Here is a 19,745-nt window from a genome sequence, read left to right on the forward strand (position 1 = left end):
CCCCACCCCCCCCCAGCAGACCCGGCAGCAAGAAAGCCCCCTGGTTCACAGAAGAACTCAAGAGCTCCAAGAGGAACTGCCATACCCTTGAGAAAGCCTGGCGCAACGACCTGACTGTAGACAACATGACCACCCTCAAGCACGCCACCCGCAAACACCACCAGCTGATCCACACCACCAAGAAGACCGCATTCAAAGAAGGACTAGACAACAACGCCCACAACAGCAAGGAGCTCTTCAGCATCGTCAAAGAGCTCTCCAACCCCAGCGCCGTAAACAACTACATCACTCCCTCGCAAGAACTCTGCAACGCACTCGCCTCGTTCTTTCACAGCAAGATCACTGACATACACAACAGCTTCAGCCCACAGCCCACACACCCTACCACCGAAACGACGCCGCCCACCACCACCATCCGCGCCTGGACCTCGGTCAGCACAGAAGACACCATCCGCACGATGAACACCATCCACTCCGGATCACCAACCGACCCTTGCCCCCACCACGTCTTCAACAAGGCCGACTCCATCATCGCACCACATCTCCGGGACATCATCAACTGCTCCTTCAACACCACCACCTTCCCGGAGAGCTGGAAGCATGCCTAACTCAGCGCCCTACTAAAGAAACCATCAGCGGACCCCACCGACCTCAAAAACTACCGCCCCATCTCACTCCTCCCTTTTCCTGCCAAAGTCATTGAGAAGACCGTCAACAGACAGCTGGCCGCCTTCCTCGAGACGAATGGATCCCTCGACCACTCGCAATCAGGTTTCCGAGCCAACCACAGAACCGAGACCGCCCTCATCACAGCCACTGACGACGTCCAGCCCGAACTGCCAAGCCTGTTCCCATGAGGCACAGGGTCAGACTGATTTGCATATAGCCATGTCTGAACTGGGGTGGTAGAGTGGGCTAAGAACGGTGATGGATTAAACCCAGATCTTTTGACTGGGTGTGAGTGTTTGATTGATTCAGATGCTCCGTCCATCACCACCCCATTTTGTACCGCTTTTGGCCGCCATAAGTGTGGCAGGGTATGCTCAGACGTGAGTCCCTTGCTCACTTTGCCACTGGATTCAAGCAAGCCGGGCAGAAGACGACTGGAATGCCAGAAACCGGTCCTTGGAAGCTTGTTTCCGGTCCAGGAAAGACATGGCTTGGCAGTTCGGGCTGGACTGTTCCCATGAGGCACAGGGTCAGACTGATTTGCATATAGCCATGTCTGAACTGGGGTGGCAGAGTGGGCTAAAGAACGGTGATGGATTAAACCCAGATCTTTTGACTGGGTGTGAGTGTTTGATTGATTCAGATGCTCCGTCCATCACCACCTCCTTTTGTACCGCTTTTGGCCGCCATAAGTGTGGCAGGGTATGCTCAGACGTGAGTCCCTTGCTCACTTTGCCACTGGATTCAAGCAAGCCGGGCTGAAGACGGCTGGAATGCCAGAAACCGGTCCTCGGAAGCTTGTTTCCGGTCCAGGGAGACATGGCTTGGCAGTTCGGGCTGGACTGTTCCCATGAGGCACAGGGTCAGACTGATTTGCATATAGCCATGTCTGAACTGGGGTGGCAGAGTGGGCTAAAGAACGGTGATGGATTAAACCCAGATCTTTTGACTGGGTGTGAGTTTTGGATTGATTCAGATGCTCCGTCCATCACCACCCCCTTTTGTACCGCTTTTGGCCGCCATAAGTGTGGCAGGGTATGCTCAGACGTGAGTCCCTTGCTCACTTTGCCACTGGATTCAAGCAAGCCGGGCTGAAGACGGCTGGAATGCCAGAAACCAGTCCTCGGAAGCTTGTTTCCGGTCCAGGGAAGCAGGCCCGGACTGATAATGTCGGGCACCGGGCAATCCCCCGGTAGGCTGGAGGGGGGTGGGGGCCGGTTTTTGGACAGGGGGCCGGTTTTCGCGCAGGGGGCCGATTTGGACCCTGAGAGTGACTGACAGGCCGTCCGTCCGACCGTACTAGTCTGACTGTGTTGAAATACAGTCAGACTAGTGCTCTGCCATGTCTCTTTGCTCCGCCTGCAGCTGCACATTATACATGCTGCTCGCATCGCTCAGATGTCTCCTGCCCCCGCCGTATCTACGCGCCGCTGTTTTACAGTTCACCCTTAGCTGGGGTGGGTCTGGTGACGATGATCATGCGCATTGGGGCTTGCGCAGCCCCAATGCGCATGATCATCTTTTCAAAAAAGTGCGTGTGACTTGCAGAGGGGACTTAGGAGGAGGCAGGCATCTCATGAACTGAGAGGCCTGACATACGAGTCGACGCTGAGGAGATGCACTCTGTAATTTATTACATCTAGACCCCCTGTCTGCCGCCCGCAGGTGAGTCCAGTCCTTTGCATGAAAATATGCAATCCCTGATTACAGCACTGAGGGGCCGGCCGGGCCGGAATTAAGAGCAAAAGGCTAGGCCCCAAAAGAAACAGCATTTCCGGCATGAAACGCACTGGTAGCTTACATTAACAAGCAGGGCAGGCCGGCGCGTGGCACAGGCTGGAACACAATGATTAATCAAACAGCGCCAACAGATTGCCTCTTTTCACTGCTTTCGAGGCAAATATGTATTTTTTTGCTCAGGAAAATGGGCCTTCGCAGCGCTGCAGGTGCGATTGGGTGCGAAATTAGAAGGTACGTTCGATGAGAGGGCAGCTGCCGCCCTCCCTGGGTTTCAAGGGAAGAGGTAAAGGACTGCGTGGAGGGGGGGGGGGCAGTCATGAGCTAAGTGACGGAAGGAAAGCTTGAAGAACGGAAGGAGGGACGGAGGTAGAAAGGACAGAAGAAAGACAAACAAAAGCAAAGGAGTTAATAAGGAAGGCTAGGGGAAGAAAGGTGAGGGAGGTGCACTAAGGGAAGAAAGGAAAGAATGTAGAATGAAAGGAGGGAAAAAAGGAAGAATGGGAAAAAAGGAAGAAAGGGAGCGGGAAGGGAGAAAAGCAGAACACTAACCATGAAAGGAAGGAAAGGAAAGTGCATAGGAAGGGGAGTGCAGATGAGCAAGGGAGGGAGGGGGAGTTAAGAAAGGAATAAGAAAAGGAACAAAAGGAGGGTTAGTGGAGCAGGAAGAATGAAAGTGAGGATCGTATAGAGGGGGGAGATGAAATAAGTGTGAGGAATGGCGATGGCCGATGGGGCAATAAATTCAAATTAGAAGATAGGACAATAGAAACGAAGGAAGTGAATGAAGGAACAAGATATATATAAAAGAGAAAATAAGAGGAAGAAGGAAGTATGGCTGAAAGGAATGGGAGCAGATGGAAGGAGTAGAAAGATGGAGATGGAATGGTTAAGGAAAATAGAAACGAAGCAAAAGATCAACTAAGGAAGAGAGGAAGTAGGAAGAGAATGATGAAATGTTGACAGAAATGAAGGAGGAAGAGCTGAAAGTATGGCAAAATGGTATAAACGTACAAATGAAAAGAGTGAAGAACGACAAAAGTGAGAAGGAAAGAAAGAAGAAGGAAGGTAGAAAGTGGGCAGGTATAAAGTAAGGTGGAGAAAGGAGGAAAAGTTAAGTAAAATACGAAGGAAGTAAAAAAAGGGAGGAAGAGAAGATAAAAGAAACACAGGTAAGGAGAGGAAGGAATGAGGAGAAAAGACATGAAAGGAAGGAAGACGAAGGAATGAGGGATAATTGAATAATGTACAATAAAATGGAAGGAACGAACAAATGAAAAGGAGTGAAGAAAAAAATGAAAAAGAAACTTAGTGTGGAGGGTAAAATGGAGGCCTATCTCTGATAGTTGTCTTTAGCGCTGCCCAAAGCTGCTTGAATTCCCCACGGGTAAGCCTCCCCTCCCTCCGGTCTGGAAGGGTTCAGTGAGCAGTGGTGTCAGATGTAGAAACTAACCCTCTCCTAATGTAGTGACGTGGATTTAGGAATTAGATAACGGTCGACGTTTATGTTTTTTTTAATGCAAGGGCGAGAGTTTGGCAGCCGTTATTTTGGAGTTTAGGTTTTTGTGAGACATGTTTTTATGCTTCCACGTGGGCCGTCTGTTCCCAGTTCGTCCAGGTGACACGGGTATTAGAAGAGGGGCCTCACTCTTACCACCAGAACTGTCAAGGGCCTCTGAGAGCGAGGCTGCAGGACCCTGTCGGTCTGTGGTGAGATGAGTGGTCTGTGGCAGCTAACAAAGACACTGATGGCCGCTGACACATATCGCCTAGTGCCGCCGCCGTGGAGGAATGCAGGGAGCGCCTCTCTCTCTTGTGTGAACCGCACCTGGAAGCTTCCTCCGTGCTGCAAAGGGTGAGAGTGTATTTGGTGAAACATGACTTCAAATTGTTTTTTTTTTGGCCAGGGCTCGTAAACGCTGTGTCTGAGGCTCTCTGCCCTTGGGTGTACCCTCCTCCCTGCGCACTCCTGCTGTAAAGAGAGTTTCATTTCTGGAATGTTCTATAGTGCTTCCCAGAATACTGTGTTTTTCACGGCACTAGTGTAGGTTACATGTGTTTACCGCTCATGAGAAAGGTGTCACTTTGGTCTTCTGCTTTCTTACGCATCCACATGTGCAGAATTTTGTTTTGACATTAAGATTCCATTCCATCAAATGATGTATTTGTATTTTGTATAGTGCTCGGTGCTGAGAAGCTGCTTCCAAGCACTGCAGCACAAACAGTGTCTGTGAGGCATGGGGTTGAGAATGAAGGAGGAATGACAGAAAAAAATAAGAATTGCCACAGCTCCCGATTTCATGACCATGTTAAATTAAAATGGGCATGACTTTTAAAAGACCCTATGTTGCAGGATGTTCCCACTGGTTATCCATGTGATTTTTACCAAGAAACTATGCATTCGTGCTGGTGGAGTTGTCTGTCCATTAATAGTCGCATTGGAGTTTTTCTGTAATGCTTAAGTCTGGTGTGCACTTTTCAATGTTTAAAAACAGCCTTCTACTACTTTGCTTAAACAAGCTGTCGCCGTTGCGCCCCACACAGCACTGGAGGGGAGGAACTGCAGAGAGAGTGGGGTGGGGGGTAGAGTAGCGAGCAGGGCTAGACTGGCTACCGGGCATTTTGTCATGCTGCCAAGCTGGGGTCTGATTTTGTTGATGGGGAATAAAAATCACAAGCTCCAAGAACAAAAGTGTATGTCAAAATATACTGTCCATCACTGTTCCTCTGCCACTCAACACACCATCCAAAATTATTTTATGCTGCTAGGGTTATTATTCCTGCATGACAGAGAACTTCTCATACTCTCAGCTTGTGAAGGTGATCACTGATCCTCAAAGCGGCAAGTGCTGCTAATTGTGAAGTGAGAAGCTCACTGAGTCAGTGGCAGATTAGGCTACTAGAGCTCCTGTTCAGGGTGGTGCAACTGGCAAGGTTTAATCATTAGTATATCTCAGGGCTCACTTGCTCATCATATTGCATAAACATCCAAGTGACAGTGCCCACTTTACCATAGTATGACAAGGACATACTATCATAACATTTTAAAACTGTAAATCACCATTGTCATGACATAAAACAAAATGTGCAGATATAGAAATCATACCAGAAACCAGATTCCTCTGGTGTGTGAAGCATTGTTGAACCAGAATTGATCATTCTCAGCCATTGGACAATCCTTCCTGGCTCCCTCTTGCCCAGGTATTTTTTTTAGGTAGATAGATACATTTATTTCAGTTAATAAAAAACATGGAATATTACACAGATAAAAACGTTAAAAGATCTTAATTCTACTGAAATTAAAATCAGATTTTAAAAGTTTCCTTTAGCATCAAGTTCCAATTGTGCCCTGGTTAAAAAAAAGTCACTGTGGAGCCATCCTTAGGTTACATTTGTTTGATTGTTTGCGGTCAATAATCGTTCGGCTTTAAGATACAATTTTATGAAAGCAGCCATTATTTGTGGAGATTCCTTTCATACAAAAAAACAAAATAGTAGTGCATGCTGACATGATCTAATGCTAAACATATTGCCCAGGTATGTCCAGCACCACTGTCAGGCCAAATACACATCATCTCGGTATGTACAAATATAGAGCCATACCAGAAACCCTGGTATGTAAAGTCTCCTTTCAGTGCACAAACATTTCCTAACATGCTGCCACACACTCTCTAAATCCCATCTCCTCTTCACCCTCTTCTATCTTCACCCTCGTCAAATGGGTATCTGAGGATACATAGACTTGGAGCTGCAAGTGATGTCCACCTGCGACTGACCCAAGTGCCAGCTCCTTAGTGTGTTACTACACAGTATATTCTGAAACCTGTGAAAAGTAGATTGAAACCTGCACATTAAGTGAACACTAACTTGACATAAGTCTGTCTCACTCATCTGTCCTATGCCTCCTAAGTTTGACCCATAATTCTCTGATCCCAACCAGCAGATTGAAAACTAAGTTTTTGCACAATTTTGGCGACTACAAAGTATGGTCTTTTGGAATTTCAAAGCATTTAAGACCTCTGAGAGCTTAAAAGGTCCAGGACAGGCTCGGTCAAATATTAGATTACCCTATGAAATCTTTTGTCTTGCCTATAATTCAGACCGACACCGCTTTAACAAGTAGTGCTGTGTCTGAAATTATCTAATGTCTTTCCTGGTCATTTTGCCAGTATGGCGGGGCAAATCCAGTCATATATTGAGCTGTTTATGATAAAAGTGCAAGCAGTGTATTCTAGTTTGAACAGGTTATGATATACCCTTTATGAATTGACTGTAGTACCAGTTTACAATATTAAGGAGTCCCCTGTCAACTTTTTATAACTATTAGCTGGCCTGGCTCTAGGCTATCATATGAGAACCGGAGCAGCAGCGGTGATGTGTACACTAGCATGGCATCTGGGTGACCCAGAATGGATGTTAGTGTACACATCAATCCATAGAAAATTATATCAGTCGTGAAGTCCGGTACATCCCATGCAGGCGTCTGAAATCCTTGTGGACATATCCCCGATCCATGGTAAAAAATTTGTGGTCTGACTGAGGCCTCCCATTTATCTGGGAGCAGTTTGTACTTTCTTTGGTGCATGCAGCGCACATCAGGGACTTTCATTGCTGCTAGTGATGGAGTGCTATGCCAATTATTAACTCCTCGAAGTAAATGGACATGCGTATCTGCTAATCTGTGTCACATAACACTCAGAATAGTTTAAAAGAACTTTAAAGAGTATAAACTCGTAAACTCTCTCCTGTAGTAAACATTCAATGAAAAATGTGTTGAAAAATGCTTTGTTTTGGCCTTTCTGTCTGCAAAATTTTCTTGGGGGGACAAGCAAGCCCCCAAACTCCCCCTAGTAGTGGGAGTTGGTCTCACTTTTACTTTGTTCTCTCTGATTCATTACTTGTGTCTATTTTTGGTGCTCTCTGAAAGACTGCCTATGGGTACATATGACTGGGTGGGTAACCTGGTGCTCTTTAAGGTCATCATCTACTATTTACTGTGATTTGAAAGTTGATACAAATGAATATGTACTGAAAAATGTGCTGTAAAATACACCATTTTGGTCTGTCTTTTTCTAAAATTTTCGTGGGGGGAGAACCCCCCTATTAGTGGTCGTGCTCGCTCGCTGCGCTCGCTCGCTAAGCGCGCCGAGCGGGGGCTGGTCTGCCAAAATTTGCCAGGGCTGCTTTTAGCTCCCAGTCCGGCCCTGCAGGGAAGCCATGGCTTGGCAGTTCGGGCTGGACTGTTCCCATGAGGCACAGGGTCAGACTGATTTGCATATAGCCATGTCTGAACTGGGGTGGCAGAGTGGGCTAAAGAACGGTGATGGATTAAACCCAGATCTTTTGACTGGGTGTGGGTTTTTGATTGATTCAGATGCTCCGTCCATCACCACCCCCTTTTGTACCGCTTTTGGCCGCCATAAGTGTGGCAGGGTATGCTCAGACGTGAGTCCCTAGCTCACTTTGCCACTGGATTCAAGCAAGCCGGGCTGAAGACGGCTGGAATGCCAGAAACCGGTCCTCGGAAGCTTGTTTCCGGTCCAGGGAAGACATGGCTTCTCAGTTCGGGCTGGACTGTTCCCATGAGGCACAGGGTCAGACTGATTTGCATATAGCCATGTCTGAACTGGGGTGGCAGAGTGGGCTAAAGAACGGTGATGGGATTAAACCCAGATCTTTTGACTGGGTGTGAGTCTTTGATTGATTCAGATGCTCCGTCCATCACCACCCCCTTTTGTACCGCCTGACGGCTGGGGGCCGTCATCAGCATCGAAGGGGTTAAAAAAAGCCTAATCGTCAGCCATGTTTTTGAAAATGATTCTAATGAACTCACCTGGAGCTGGGCTGGTTTAGGAATCGATGGAGCCCTTTGAATCACGCTAATCACCCGCCATCTGTGGCGTCTGAAAGAATAAGCACGTGCCCCACACGAAGATTCTATTCTCGAAGCGTCCCCTGAATTGTAATAGGTTGATAATGTGCTGGAGGGAAAACGTGAATGGGGGATTTGTCTTTGAAAGTTCATACTTTGAAGGTTCCTCTGCTTACTTCTGCCAATAATACTCCACTCGTCAACGCAGTGTTTCAAAGATTGACTCACAGTTCATCAGTTTCTAATTTTGAAGTAAGAAAAATGTGTCTTGATTTGTTAAATTGGTACGTATTTTTTCCAAAATATTTTGTATGTGGAAGATAGACAGTTAGTTTACAACGGTAACAAAACAAACGAAACCCCAAAAGCACATACAAAGGTTTGCAATTTCCAGTAGACAAAAAAAGCAGGGACTATTGGAATTCTAGAATGCCCCACCAAGCTTCACATATATAGGCAATTTGACATTTAGAAAAGGACTGCCAAGTTGCCTTTTTCCGAATAATTGTCTGATTTTTCCTGGATCGTTATTACTTGCAACCCCTTTTAATTCTTCCAGATTTTCCTGCATTGTGGAGGCTTTGCACAGGGGCGTCACTGTCATCAGTGGTGCTGCAGGTGCAGTGGAGCCGGGGCCCAAGACTTGGGGGACATACTGAACCTTACTATTGCTATATTTTGCTACCCATATCTTGAGTTCCCATTTTCATTGTTTGACCTGGAGCTTAATGGACCGTTGCTACATTACTGATCTTTCAGGCACACTGTCGCTTTAAAAATCACATTACAACATAGCAACACATTTTAGGAGCAAATAAACAATCAGGCGTGACTCACGCTCGCCACATAAATTCTGAATACTTATTATTTTTGACCTTTTAGGTTTCACTCATTATTATTCCTGGAAGTGCCATTTTCTCTTCAGTTGCTTTGCGCCTGTCAGGTAATTTTGTTCTTAGCGCAGTTGCGCACATTCGACGAGCCTGCTCGCCTGTGCGCCTCTGTGAGGGCTGTGGTTGTTGTTGGCGCCACCCTGGGCCTTTTCAGACATTTTTGAAGTTGATAACTTGATTGTTGTTTGTTTCCCAGTGTGGCGGGAGCGCGAAACTCTCTCTTCCATCAATCTGTCAAGATCCCCCGCCGGCCACCCACATTAATCCGTCAGGTACCCTCCCCTGCCCTCCTGCGAGCCAAACCCCAGAACAAATTACAGCCGTGTATACAAAGTCCGAGGCACATCTGGAATTGTCAGCCTGGATTATACTGTGACGTGCAGGTGCTAAAATTGAGCAAGGATGGCGAGACAAAAGAAATAAATCCGATAGATGTTCTGACAGCTGATAAATCATAGGTGTTGTGCAGTAACTGCTCTCTGCATTTTGATGCTGTCCATGTCTTTGATTTTCGATTTATTCTATCGTTGTCTGGTGGAGATTTATTGTTGAATAATGGTACAAGCAACATGCACTCGCCTGATTTGAGTTCTGACAGCTTATCCGCAAGGGCGTAGCTATGTCAATAGGATAGGATGGTGGGGGAGGGGGGTGGGAGGGGAGGCGGGTGCTTCAGATTTCTCAACAATCACACTGGCATATCATGTTAACATACATTATCTGAGAAGTAGGACATGAGGGTGGATTAAGAGGCAGTGGGAAGGAAGAGAATAGGGCGGATTGCTAGTGGTACTTAACACTAAATATTTTGTAAAAAAAACATTTTAAGGACTTCAAAACAGAGAGGAGAGAGTCAGGGCAGGACTGGGAACCACAACCGGCCCTGGCAAAGTGCTTGGCCCTCCCCACTCGGGAGGGGGGGGGAGGGGAGTGCGGGGGGGCGGTTGGAGGTGCTGCCGCGCTCTTTGACGGGGCCGGTTTTCGGCCGATTTTGGTACAGGGCGGATTTTGCAAAAAACAGCCCCCAGGGTCCCAAAACTGGCCCCCACCCGTGTGGCGCAATGGGGGATTGCCCGATGCCCGCCCCGGCCCTGGAGGGGGTGTGTGTGTGTGTGTAAAAATCATATGTGAAACCTCACCGTACCCAACTGAAAGAACCTGTTCCTAAATATTTTCCAAATAATACATTTATTGGGGGGGTGGTGGTAACACAACCCTGCAGATATGCCCCTGGTTATCCTGTACATCGTGTCTTAAAATAACACACAGTGTCCCCCATTATTTAGCTTTGCATGCCATTAGACCGACTGGCTCCGGTGATAGATAGATATTGACTTTTCGTTTAATTAAAATCATTACAGTACCCCTACCTCCATCCTCACGCACCCCAATGTCTTTGTTCTTGAATAAGCAAAAGGCCCGATCTCGCCTGTGCTAGTCCTCATAGTTAATTGTACTTGCTTGTGGGAAAGAATAAGAATAATAAATCAAAATTTGAAACAACTGAATAAATGCATTAATTATTGATAAAAGAAGATTGATGCCCAGGGGGGGCTCCCCCTTGAAGCTTTTCGGAGACCCACCCTGCTGCCCCCATTCTGGGGTAAAGTGTGCTGTGCTAGTAAAAATATTTGATTGTTAGCCTATCAGGGGAGTAACTTCAGATTAGAACGCCTCTTTAATGGCAATCCTGATTTGGTGCATAAACTTCCCCATTCTGGCTAAATTGCTTGCCTTCGATTCGGAGAAAAACAAGTCAGAAGCCTCCCTACTAGTCCTGATCCCTTTGCGATGACTATCAGGCGAAGTAGGCGCAAACGATCGCCATTTAGTTTGGGGCAGCAGCACAGGAGGTGGAGCCAAGATTCTTTAAAATAGGAGCATAACCTGCACGAAACATTTTCACCTTCCCTGCCCAAACTGGATTAAAGTCTGTGATACGAAGCATGGTAAATCTCATGTAGAGTATTTTCCCCCAGACCTGTGTTGTTAAGGCATCACATAAGTAAGGTTGAGCCTTTCCCTGGATGTATGTTTTATCCAGTGATTCTGTGATAGGGCGGGGGCGTAGGGTTGCAACGTCTTTTGCGAACGATGTTGCCAGTACTACCTGCTTGTACACTGCTTTTTTTCAAGCTGGTAGAGGAATGCCAGGTAGCTGTAGACCATCTTTGTCAATCCTCAGAGTGCCAATGGCCTGGCTGAGATTGTGGTGCCAGGCAGAGCCTTCCTCCTCAAAAACAAACCTCAATTGATGTTTTAGTGAATCTGCTGGTGCCCTCAGGATCCTGATGTAAAGCTTTATTAGGTCCACCTGGGAAGCCAGGTCTGGCCTTCCGAAGCAGTGCTCCAGTCTCAACCTTGCTTTTCTGGCGAGCCTTGGTACCGGCAGCACTGACTTGTAAGCCTTTGCCTGGTTGGCTCAATTGTATCAGTGAGTGGATGACACTGTTGGCCTTGGTACTGAGATGTTTTTGGTGGATGTTTGAGTTGGCCCATTTTGAAAACCATACCCCAAGATAGCTGTAGGCTGTTATTGTTCCAATTTGCAGATCTCCCACTTGCCAGTGAGCTTTCCTTTTGAATGGATGTTTCCCGAACACAACTATCTTGGTCTTACTCTAATTGACCAGTAGATGGTTATCCTGGTTATAGCGATTCAGCGTGGAGGGATCTCTGAAGGCCCACCCGGGTGTGTTCCATTATTACTGCATCAGCCGCGTATTGCAGAACAGGGAGTCTCACCCTGACCAGCTTTGGACCTACTAAGATAGATCCTTTCATGGCGGCTCCCAAATGTGCTGTGTAGAGGTTTAAGAGTAGGGGGGTCAGAACACAGCCCTGTTTGAGCCCATTATTTGTGGGAGGTCACTGTGATAGGGCTTGTTTTGACCCGGACCCATGACCCTTCGTAAATCGATGTTATTGCCTTTGGAAGTTTCGGAGGATCCCACAGGCGGTTAATTTCCCACATAGTCTGCTACGATCCACCTGGTCAAAAGTGGTGCTATACTCAATAAAGCAGAAGAACAATGGTGGCCTCTTCTTCTTAACCGCTAGTGTGGACAAGTTTGCCAGCGCTATAATATTGCCTATGGTTGATAAGTGTACCCTGAAGCCTGATTGGTAAAATGGTATAATGCCTTTTTCTTTTGCCCATGATTCCAAGTTCTTCAAGAGTATTCAGGCATAGGCCTTCGCTTCTAGGTTCCAGAAGGGCAACAAGCCTATAGTTTGATGGCTTGGAGAGGTCACCCTTCTTGAAGATGGAGAAAAGTATGGAGCTCATCCAGGATTCCGGTGTTGTTGCTGTCATAAAGGCACAATTGAAGAGTGGAGTTAAGACTGCTGCCCAGAAGACCTGTGCTGTTTTGAATACTGGTGTTGGGATCCCAGTTGGCCCTTGTGCTCTGTCATTCTTCATTTTCTCGATGAGCTTCATGACTTCATCGTCTTTTATGGATGTGCCTTGGGGCGTACAGATCCCTACTTTAGGGCTGTTTGATTCATTAGTTCCTTTCTCCAGGCGGCCTCTTGAGTACAGTTATTTTACATAGTGAATCCAGTTTTGTTGCACTACCACATTCTCCTTTTTCGCTCTTCGATTGCTCAGCTGATTGATGTGCCTCCACAGCCCGGAGTGATTCTTCTCTTTCATAAGGGAGAACACCTAGAGCCAATTCTTTTCACTGTGCTCCCTTTTGTTTTCCCGTACTTTATTTTTGTAGGCTGACCTAAAAGCTGTAATTGATCGGCCATCGGTTGGTTTGTCCCCTTTTTTCTTGGCTTCCAGGGCCCTGCAGAGAGCACGTTTGCACTCGATTATATCCTGAGAATGGCATGGAGTTCCAGGATTCGTTATGGGTTTGTTACTTAAGCGCTGGTGTCGTGCATTCCCCAGGATTAGTTGGCAAGCTCCTATGATGTTCTCCCAGTTGCTTATTGCTGAGGTTTGATTTGGTTGATTTGTGCCAAGCTGACTTTTCTCCTCCCATGCTAGCAGCTTGTCTCTATTTTTTGCTGGCCATTTTTTCCTAAGGAGAACCTCGTGCCTCTCTTCATTTTTAGTTTTACCTAATGATTGAAGGGTGATTGCAGTAGGGACGTTTAGGTGTATCATGGTCCTCAGGGGCCGGTGATCACTTCCAACCCTGTCATCGATTTCAAAATCTATCAGCCTCTCTGTGATAGTGTCACTGACTAAGATGAAGTCGATTGTAGATCTGTCCCTGAATGTGCACACGCAATAACATCACAGCCCTGTGTCACAAAATGACAGCAGAGATTTCTTACTTAAAGTCTGTATGCTGAGTCCACATGAGGTCCATTTTAGGGTATGTGGGTAATTTGTAGGTCACAAGTTTGGATCCCAGGATGTCCATCGAGTCTTTCACCCATACCCATGCCTAGAGGGGCATATAAACAAAGCTATACCTAGTCACAAAATGCTGTCTTGAACTATATTTTGTGCACCTGTTGTACAACTAATGTTATTAATGGTAGGTTACTATGATAGGTAAAATATAAATATTGTACGTTTTAAAGTATGACCTAAAAGTCAGATGTATTATTATTATTTGAATAATGTATATATACAAGTAATACATTTATGCAAAATATGGTTACTATCTATTAATTAATATATTTTTTTTAAATGTCCATTTGGAGCACTTTGAAATCTAAACCCGGATACAGGCCAGTAAGTTCAATAAATTGTAGTGCTCTCTCATCTATCATTTTACTGTTCTTGCTTCTGCTATTAATAACTGTGAAGAAAATTCACCTCCAGTCTGCCCAAGCCCGAAAGGTACATAATTCAGACTGCCTGGTTGAGCCCAACAGGCTGGCTGTTACATTTATTTATTTGAAAAGTTTTATATAGTGTTGGCTAGACCCGGAGGTATCGGAGCGCTTGACATGAGATAGGACATTGTTTCAGAACATTGTTACATTAGTTGCAGTTACCAATATATGCTTAGGAGAGAAAAACGTGAGCTTACGCAATAATATAAGATAATTAGCATGGTGAAGGAAATTATCTCAGTCTCATTAGAAGGAAAATACATTTCAAAGCCAGTAGGTTTGAATTGCACTTGAGCGGTGACTCAAGCAAATAGCAAAATGTTTGCTGTGGTACAACGCATGTGTGATATAAATAATTAAATGTGTGATGACAGTATGTACTATGTAAAACAGTCCCTCGTGCATTTAAATAGAGTTGGAAGGATACACACAAACTCTTACTATAAAAAAGTGTAACTAAAATGATTGCAAATTCATCAAGCCATTAGCTGATGCTTCTTGAGCAGAAGAAGTCTGAAGGAGGTTGAACTAGATGATCTTAGGATAAATATATAGACTACCATACATTCATCATAAAGAGGTGCATGCGCTTTTTATACATCAAACCTAAAAATAGGAGCACAGTTGAATTTAATCTTGCATGTTGCCACTGCAATTTTTATTTTGTTTAGTGATTTGGGATTTTGAAAAATACCTAGTTGATATTTAGCTATAGAGATGAGCTAGAAATACAGTTGACATTAAGGGGGTACCGTTTTCCACAAGGTATTTGTAGGGGTGGGAAACGATGAGAGTACCCTGTGGCTGGAGGACATTAGTGGACATTATTCCTGCACAAGAGTCCTTTTCTTACATTAAAGAACAACATCCGAATTCTATTTCGTGGCATTCAAAATTAATTTGAACTATTTGTAAACCATTGCCAGTGCCTGCCACTTGACTCGTCCTGAAGTGTATTTTGGGTTTAAATTCACTTACCAGGCACGGTGAAAGGCATTGAGATGAAATTTAAATGGGCAAAGGACGTTTGGCTACATTCCTAAATTTTAAATCCTATTTCATTTCTCTCCTTTACAGTGTTCATTTTTATATTTCATTACTTATTCCAGTCGATGTTGGTTAAGGTAATTAGTGACGCATCTGGGCTGGAATGGAAATCTCATTAAGAAAAGGAAGATGGGCTTCTCTTACCAAGCTTGAGAGGCTTGCTGGCATGTAGAGGGAGTCTAAGGACAGGAGGTTTCCTGGGATTTGCCCTGGACGGATCACAGGGTTGACTTTCAATGTTCAGCTCTCTTTTCCTCTGCAGGCTCTTTTTTTCTACAAATGTTTTCACAACATTAAGGAATTTCTTTGTGGGCTAATAACCTGAGGATGGGAGCATTGGCTCAGGAGAGCGCTGACTCTGAAAAAAGCATGCAGCTGCTTGGATGTAGAGGATGTGCTTCTGATAGTTGCACGACAACTAGAGGAGTCTTGCATATCGTGGGTGACATCACCTTGTAGGAAAAGAAGGATTGGGGGTGCATATCAGATAGTTCAGGGTTGGTTTGGGTGTACATACCAGTCTTATGCTACCCTGTTTGAATCCCCGTGCTAGATCCATTGGTTATCAATTAAAGTCTCGCAGAGTGGGGAAAAAATCCTGCATTGCCTGAAGATTTAAAGAAAATCAGTGCTTTCTTAGCGGAAGAAGATACCGGCACAGACCTGAATCTGTCCCCTGGACATTGTTCTTGTTGTATTTCTTCTTAGTAGCTGCACTGAGAAGCTGTTTGACTAGAGGTACTAACTATGCTGAGAAGAGTTTCTTCCATATATTAATCTTGAGACTGTCCTATCTTCAGTCTTAGACCAGTCCTCCTCCTTTTTCACATGGGCAGATTCAGTCTCCAGCGCATCACAGATTTTAGATAATCAGATGTTTGTCATAGTCTTCTTACTATTCTTTTTGCAGTTTTATCCTATCTTCTAGACTATGCAGTTTTTTGGGACCATGATCTAGATTGTCATCGAATTTCTGTATGTTTGGGCTAACTTTTTCTTTTTGCACCAGATTCATTTCTGTTATCCACTCCATTTTTTAGTCATATATATGGGGTGCTTCTGTGATACAGCGTTATTTTGTATGCTCAGGCACAAAATAGTTATTTCTTCTGCAGTTGCGTGCAACAGTTACATCAAAAAGTCCTGTGATCATCTTAGCTACAGTTGTGTGTTATTGTCTCGAGGGTCACTACCTTGACCTGCTATTGCAACAGATTCATTACATCGACTAGCTTCACTTGTGCTGCTCGGGGGTGAAAACCCTTATCGCCCTCCTGCCAGGATTACTTCGCTTTCCCTGATTTGTGGTGTCCGTCCGTGCGAGCGGACCCGCCATCTTGGGAGTTAGCGTTTCAGCTCTCCATGAGTGATCGGGATAAAAATTGACGATGGCGCGAGCGTGGAGGGGACGCGCACAGCGGGCGCGCCAAAAGCAAGCCCGTCTGCGCACGTCCGCGCCCGTCCGCGCTAAGGACGTGCTCAGCGCAGCCATGCTGTCCTTTTGGATGTAAACATAGGATTTGATAGTCTGTCGTCCTATTAGTTACACCAGTGAAGAGCAACACAATATTGGCGAGTGGTGCAAAGATAAGGGGGAATTTATTCTTGCTGAGAATGCTTTCCCGACATCTGGCTTTTTAAAATAAGCTCTTTTAACTTGTGGGCTATTAAATGTAAGATCTTTGCCCAAGCACAGCGTGGAAATTCAGTTGTTGCTGGAACTTCATGAACTAGATGTTCTGTTCATTGAAGAGACTTGGACTCACTTAGAATGTGAGGTTGACTCAGGCTGGGCTTGCCCGCCTGGCTATAAAATCTGCCACAAACCTAGATTGAGTGGGAGGGGTCGGTGTGATCTATAAAGATACCTGGAACTTGGTTACCATTGATATTGATGTGGTTGAAGGTTTTGAACTACTTGGCTTTGCCATTAAAAATGATCATGGTCATGTTCTAACAGGGATTATCTGTTATAGACCCATGGGGGCCTTTAGTGTGTTTCAGCAGCAATCATTGTTGGAGAGTTTTACCAATATGGCCGCCTCTCACCGCAGATCAGTGATTCTTGGTGATTTTAATCTCTGGCTGAATGGAACCATTGACTCAGGTTAACATAATGTCCTCCAGTCATGTGAAGGCCTTGGCCTTTTTCAGCGGGTGGCTAAAGCCACTCACAAAGGTGGGCACAAACTTGATCTAATTTTTTCAGGGGCTCGACATCTTAACATTGTGGAAATTCTGCCTATGGACTGGTCTGATCACTTTTTGATTAAATTCTATGTGGACACTGCTACTCATAATAATCAGGCAGCCTGTATTATGAGTGACTTTGTTATCAGAGATTAGAAGGCTCTCCTGCGTAAGAGGGGTTTAACCCCCTTGTTTCAGGTAGAGGACTGCTTTTCAGTAGATAATCAGGTGGAGGAGGACTATGTATCTCTCTGCTCGGAGATTACTGTGGTTTAAGACTCTTTGGCCCCTTTAAAAAAATCACAGAAGAAGGGGTAGACCATCGGCCCCCTGGTTTAATGATAAATTAAAAATCTTGAAATCGGAGTGTAAACGATCGGAGAGGAAGTGGAGACGGGGTTATAAGGATAAGCACACCTGGAAATCCAAGATTGTGTGTTACAAGAAAGAGATCAACAGTGCCAAGGCAGAATACTTCTCCAATACTATTCTTAATGCCCCCAACAGTTCAAGAAGTATTTTGTAACATCTTGAATAGCTTAACCAGTCCAGATTGCACTCAGCATCTGACCCCCCCCCTCTCAAGAACTTTGTGATAATTTGGCTAGGTTCTCCAATGATAACATTAAAACTGTTATTGATGACCTTGGGGGGGAGGTGGAGGGGGGTGGGTGGGGCGGGGGGGGGTAGCTTAGATTACCAGCTGCCTAAGTCTGGAATCACAGACACTATGGGTCTTAGTGGTATTGTTGAGAGTGGCATTGATGCTTCTGTTAACATTTCAGAAAGCTTGGCATCAACTATTTAACGGAGTTTGTGCCATTGACAGTGGAGGACTTTAGTAGGGTAGCTCTAGGTATCCCCTCTGGATCCTGTGCCACAAAAAATCTGGAAAGAGTTTGAGGCAGAGTTGTTCCCTACACTTCGGTTAATTTGCAATCAATCTCTTTCTAACGGAGTGGTTCCGTCCCACTGGAAACAGGCACTGGTGACACCTCTGTTAAAGAAGCCCTCTTTAGACCCAGTCTGCCCCAAAAACGATAGGCCTATCTCCATTTTGCCTTTTCCGGCCAAAATTGTAGAACAAGTGCTCAGCAGTACTCTTTCCAATCATTTGGAACAGCATAAACTGTTAGAGGAGGTACAGTTTGGCTTTCGGCCTGCCCATGGCACTGAGTTGGCCTTAGTGACCGTTATGGACGAGCTTCGGATGCGGGCAGACAGGGGTCAGGCAGCTGTTCTTATCTTGCTTGACCTGTCTGCCGCCTTCGATACGGTCAACCATGGGATTCTGCTGAGAAGGTTGAGGGAGGTGGGGGTGACGGGCTGTACTCTTAGGTGGTTCCAGTCCTTTCTTTCGGATAGGAGGCAAGCAGTGTCTCTCCCCCCTTACCAATCTGCCTTTACCAACATCACACATGGCGTGCCACAGGGCACGGCAATTAGCCCTATTCTATTTAATATCTATATGAAACCCCTGATTGCAGTCATAAAAGAGCATAACATTGATATTGTAAATTATGCAGATGATACGCAGCTGATTCTCTCCTTGGAGGGAGATCAATTGACATAATTGGAAGTGTTTCATGGATGCCTGCGTGACACGGCTCATTGGTTGAAGGAAAACTCGTTGCAGTTTAATGCGGGAAAGACTGAGGTGCTCTACTGCTCAGTGGGTAGGGTTCCTTCTGTGCTGTCTAGCAATTTCTGGCCCACCGATACATCACCCGCAGTGAGGCCGGTTTAGACGGTCCGTACCCTGGGCGTTCTGTTTAACACAAACTCACTATGGAGGCTCAGGTTACTAAAACGGTGGGTTGTTGTTTTGCTAGTATTAGATCTCTACGGAAAATCTTCCCCCTGTTGCCTAATAATGCATGTGCGTTAGTGGCACAAAGTACCATTTTAAGCAGATTAGACTACTGTAACGCCCTTCTGTTAGAGTCTCCGAAATTTCTTCTGGATAGACTTCAGAGGATTCAGTCAATGGCAGCCAAGCAAGCCCTAGGTTGGCCCAGAAGTTCTTCTTCCTCATTGGCCTTGGCAGAGTTGCATTGGCTCCCGTTGAGACAGAGAATTCAGTTTAAGTCCCGTTGTCTAGTGTTTAAAGCTCTGCATGGGTCAGGTTCTGCTTCTATGCGGAGAAAGTTTGAATGATACGTGCCAGCTAGAAGCCTCCGTTCCTCATCGGCGATATTGGTTAAAATACCTAGAATCAGGAAAGTTAAATCGGGTGGCAGAACCTTTGGCGTAGCAGCTTCTAGACTCTGGAATGAACTCCCACTGGAACTGAGACAAGTCAGTGATCTCTTTCCTTTTAGAAAGAGACTAAAAACCTAGTTGTTCCCCAAAGCCTAATCTGGCTGTCTGCTTTTCGGGCACACTTATATACTGTAATCTGAGCATGATAGCGCCAGGATGCCTGTTAGGTGATAGAGCGCTTTATAAATGATTAAATAAATGAATAAATAAATAAAAAGTGTTTAATATAATTTGCTGTTATTTCAACCATTATCTCAATCATAGACCTATAT

At 45.4% G+C, this 19,745-nt stretch overlaps 1 protein-coding gene across 1 annotated transcript in view; it reads left to right on the forward strand.

Annotated features, from left to right (window-relative positions):
- Positions 1-19,745, forward strand: part of PDIA5 (protein disulfide isomerase family A member 5) — a 1,005,467-nt gene that overhangs the window by 710,485 nt on the left and 275,237 nt on the right. The window lies entirely within an intron of this gene.

This window comes from Lissotriton vulgaris, chromosome 2_1, assembly GCF_964263255.1.
Source record: "Lissotriton vulgaris chromosome 2_1, aLisVul1.2, whole genome shotgun sequence".
NCBI classification, from domain to species: domain Eukaryota; kingdom Metazoa; phylum Chordata; class Amphibia; order Caudata; family Salamandridae; genus Lissotriton; species Lissotriton vulgaris.